This window comes from Centruroides sculpturatus, unplaced genomic scaffold (genome assembly GCF_000671375.1).
Source record: "Centruroides sculpturatus isolate CEXI.00-Female unplaced genomic scaffold, Cexi_2.0 scaffold644, whole genome shotgun sequence".
Classification (NCBI taxonomy): Eukaryota; Metazoa; Arthropoda; class Arachnida; order Scorpiones; family Buthidae; genus Centruroides; species Centruroides sculpturatus.
In genome coordinates this window covers 167647-172848 of record NW_019385082.1, presented here as the reverse complement: position 1 = coordinate 172848, position 5202 = coordinate 167647, and the positions used below count along the sequence as shown (strand labels likewise).

At 31.4% G+C, this 5202-nt stretch overlaps 1 long non-coding RNA gene across 1 annotated transcript in view; it reads right to left on the bottom strand.

The window, feature by feature from the left end:
• Nucleotides 1-4232, bottom strand: part of LOC111634396 — a 28137-nt gene extending 23905 nt beyond the window's left edge. Inside the window, exon 1 of the long non-coding RNA XR_002758205.1 lies at nt 4208-4232. This is a non-coding gene — a long non-coding RNA (uncharacterized LOC111634396). The remainder of the gene's footprint in view (nt 1-4207) is intronic.
• Nucleotides 4233-5202: the final 970 nt, after the last annotated feature.

Here is a 5202-nt window from a genome sequence, read left to right as displayed (position 1 = left end):
TTAAGCCTGGACTCCACATTACCTGAAAACAGAAACTCAGAAACAGAACTGAAACATATAGAGTTTCCGTTTCAGTTATGTTTTCGTTTTAACTCGACACCACTAGAAATGCGCCATCTGTTGATCAGTTCTGTAATTGTCATGGACAACGCTACGGATTTTGCCACGATTTCTCTGCAAAAAATGTAAATAATCTTTGAATTATTTACATTTTTTGTCGTACAGACATCTGTATTTTCTAACTTGTTCGATGAAGAATTCCAAATCTATTCATTTCCTCGTCGTTTTCGCTACACTTTCTGCCATTACGACAATCAAACTACACGTGACTAATGCACGTGACTACGCGACACAAATCCTTGCGTTTTTATTGGTTGCAGTACGACAGAAGCACGGGACGAAAACGGAAAAGTTAAATAATTTTTAAAGCCTGGACTCCACATTACCTGAAAACAGAAACTCAGAAACAGAACTGAAACATATAGAGTTTTCGTTTCAGTTATGTTTTCGTTTTAAGTTGACACCACTAGAAATGCGCCATCTGTTGATCAGTTCTGTAATTGTCGTAGAGTCAAACATGGCCGACGCTACGGATTTTGCCACGCTTTCTCTGCATTTATTAACAATGAAATTGTTAATAATCTTTATTTACTTTTTTTGTCGTACAGACATGTTTATTTTTTTAACTTCTTCGATGAAGAATTCCAAATTTATTTGTTTCCTCATCGTTTTCGCTACACTTTCCGCCATTACGACAATCAAACTACTGCACGTGATAAATGCACGTGAATACGCGTCACAAATCCTTGCGTTTTTATTGGTTGGAGTACGACAGAAGCGCGGAACGAAAACGGAAAAGTTAAATAATTTTTAACTCTGCTTTCAGTCTTGTTTCTGTCCAACTGAACGTTTTAAAACTGAACGTTTCGTCAGTTTGGCTTTCAGTTTTTAACTTTTACGATTACGTCGCGGTTCCGGTAATGTGAAGTCCAGGCTTTATACAGATGTCTACTGTAGTTTGGTTATGTTGAAGTTTTTCGGGTTTTCTTCAGGTTTGTAACACCCAAACAGAAGCCAATTTCCCATAGAAAGTCTTTCTGGGAGATATTCTCCCTCAGCAAATCGCCAAACTGTTACTTTGCCGTAAACAAATACTGTAAATCAAACCAAATCTTTTGCTAAACGAAGTGATCACCACTCGTCATCCTATTGGTTAAATTGATTTTCGGCAATTAATGCTGGAAAATGAACAACCAAGAGATCATGGTGAAAGGCTTAAGTCGTGCACTAATAATGGAACTGGCACTTTCAGCTTGACAATAATGCCATTTGTGTCGAATAAAAATCTCATCTTGATTTGCTTGAAATGGTCGACAAGAAATTTTAAGCTGCCCTTCTAAATCGTAGGGCACTACTGGTTGAAAGAGGCTCATTTTCTAAAAGGGACATTGTTCTTCCACCATGAAATATTTCCTGTACATCTTGATGATTTCTTACATCGTTTGGTTCAATTTCAAACAAATTTGTAGTTAGTAATGTCTTTCTTGATAAATATACTTAAAATATCACTATACTCCACTAAAACCGTGGAATATAAAACATGCAGATGGAAATGTTCTGATTTAAATTCAATATTTGAATCAGAACATTTCCTTTTACATTTTCACCAGAAAGCCATCTTGTTTGTGATAATTATAGTATTTTATGTTGACTCGTATTGACAACTTTGTGAATAATTTTAAAATCATTTTGTCTTTTGATACTGCGAGAAAAATACAGGTATACCTCGACTTACGTCGTTTCGAGTTACGTCGTTCCCGATTATACGTCGTTTGTCAAAAAAAGTATATGGAAAAATAGAAATCAAGTTTAAGTCATTTTATTCGACTTTACGTCTGTCCGACACAAATATTGAAGTCGTAATATCACTAGAAAAGCGTTTAAAGAACATAAAATCATATTAAAATATATACATTTACAAGTATGTACTGTATTTACATTACATGCATTCGTAAATTTAGATTACTTTATTCTGTACTATAATAAAAAGTAAAATTTATTTGTTTGTAAGCTTAAAATAGATCCTTATTAACCATATATTATTGAAAATGCATTAATAAATAAAATACAGAAGTAGAAATGGTAATTTATGCTTTAACCTAGTGACAACTTGATTCGGAGACAAGTAAACTTACGTCGCCTCTCCTGGAAGCAATTACCGACGTAAGGCGAGGTATACCTGTATTATATAATATTTTTTAGAAATGATTCGAGATATAACGGAATTCTTGTACAGCAAAAGACAAGAGAATGGTAAATGCAATAAATAGAAAAAATTTATGTAAAATTCTTGCTTTAATAATGTAAGGAGCCCAGTTTTGTTATCTAATTATTGCAGCACAGTGATAACTGTGCTGCAATAAAGTGGTAACGGTACTATTATATCCTGCAACGGCACTCTTCTTTCTTGACAAATTGATTTGACAGAGCTTTGCAAATTCTAATCTGTTCCTTCTTCCACCAACGATGTATCGAAAAGAACATTTTTCGCATCGTTTTTACTTTCCCCAGTGTTATATACTCAGTGGTGCGTTATAACTTTGTGGGGTTTGGGCAATTTGAATTAAGAGTCCCATGAATAGTGCTGACTTCAGACATTTTGCTTCAGGGGAATTTTAGGTTTTCTGCCTTGTTAGTAATCGTCAGATACAAAAGAATCCTCCTTTTCTCCATAAACTTTGGCATATACTTGAATACTTGAATAATGATAATAAATTTATAATTATTTCTGCNTATTATATTTATTTATGTATTTTTAATATATTTCAATTTTACTAGTACTAGCCCCAGATTTTTAAACGATTTAACAAAAATAATTTAATTTGTACAAGTGTACTGTCTCATTATTTTAATAACATTTTACTACGGTTTTAATAATTAGTTATAATAATTTTTAGACAATTACAATTTTTGATAAAACTTTTGTACGCGTATGTTAAATATAAATTAATACATTCTGTAATGTCTTACATAATTTTTTGCCGATGTATTTAATACAATAAGACTGAACAGGGGCATAAAGCCCGAAAAACATATCCTTTCTAAATTATAGAAAATAAACCTACTTTATCAAGCAAAAAGAAGTGTGATTTGTTCGCAACAGCAACTGTGTGCTAATTTCGAAGAACTTAACTAATTGAGAGAATAGTAAACAATCAAATACCAAATATATAATTTCATAATATATTTAACTTATATATATATTCATCAAAGAGTAGTGTAACTTTTCCGACAAAAAATTTCAAAACTGTGTCATGTGTTACGATATTTTATATTAAAAGACGTTTTATATTATTATTATAAAATGGAAAAAAGCTTAATTTTGAGGGTAGAGATAAGTTTTATAAAAAATAAGAATAATAATAATGTAAATGCTAATAACAAGAAAAATCTTCATTAAGTCTGATTCTACTCGACATACGAGATACGACACACGACCCCCCCCCTTCATCTCCTTACACCATCGACCTTTAACTACTAAAATTTAATATCATTAACCGCTCTAATATACAAATTTCCATGCAAAATTTCAGAAACTTTCGACAATAAGCACTGGAGTTATTAAGCTTCAAACAGGGTGAACAAAATCGTGCATACACACTAAAATCAGTACACAGTAAAAAATTTCCTGAGTTTTTTTGGTTTTTTCTCATTTCTAGGCGTTTCAAGGTTCCCGGGACAAAAATTTAAAAATTTTCGAAGGTTATTTTTTGACTGGTCGCCATACTTTTTCTTTGTTATATACAAGTATAACAATGAGAAAGTAAAAACAGTAATTGTCTTCATTAAGCCAATATCAAAATGTCTTATTTATTTAAATGAATTTACGTGAATAATTTGACATAAAAATTTAAAAGTAGTTGTATCAGTATATGTATATAAGATTTTATAAAATGTATATCTCTTGAAAATAAATGCAACTTGATATGATATATGTTTCAAAGACTGAAGGTCAATACTATAAATTCTGATTAAAATTATCGATTCATCTAATTAATTACATTAGAATTAATTAAACTAAATGTTCATTTATGACTTCTTATCATTATTATTTTACCGCGTTATAACTATTTATTAGCATTATTATTATTATTCCTCGCATTTAAAGCTTTTCTTATTTTATTCTAAAATTCTTTATTTTTCTTACCTGTGAACGTAATAACGAAACTAAAGATTACAGAACACTTGCATAAGATTTGGCACGTGTTTTATCGATTAAAACACTGGATAAATCGATAAATCGATAAAAATATATGAGCTTTGACGCTTGAACAGTGACATAATGATAAGCTAATTTGAAATAAAGTTTACATATATAAAAGGTAATTTAAATGTTTTGAAGTGTTTGATAAGAAACGCGTTAACGCTATACTGTGCAAAAGTATCCTATTGTTTGGGGCCACACCGTGTGATAAGTTGTATGTATCTCCGGTAGGGTCGGACCGAATGACGATTTTCCTCGTTATTAGTATTTACAATTTTGTATAAAACCCACCCTACTTTCAAAATTACATTTATTTACCATTATGGGCCTGGTCGAATCCATAATGGGCTGCTAATAGAGACTTTCTTAGTGTCCACAGGGCAGAAAGAGTTAAAAAATGAACACAAAGAAAGAAAACGAACGTACGGAAACTTGACTTTCATTTATCTAACATCGTATTCGAGATTAATTAAGGACGGACAGACAGGCAATCAGACGGACGGACGACAGTGGGAATTTATAGGTCTACAGATTTTTTAAAATTGCAGCTCGATTAAAGTAGTTTATTCTGTTATTAATCTACAATCGACATCTGTGGGTTTTAAAAATAGAAAAAAATCGTTCATTTATTATTCATTAACAAATCATGTGTAAACCATGGACAAAAGTAGGGGAGACCGCGGCAAGATCGGAATGTTAAGCTTTACTTAAATTTTGTGTAATAAATACTGCTGTAAACTGAAAAAAAAGCTTTGCATATTGTCTATTGGAATGTTACCTTACTATAGAACTGGTTAAAATCAGTTTGGAAATAAAAATAATTAAAATAATTACAACTTTACAAGAAGAGAGAAATTGACGAAGTTGCCCCGGGTATAGGGGCAAGATCGGCAACTTCTCTCTTTTTGTAAAGTTGTAATTATTTTAATTATTTTTAT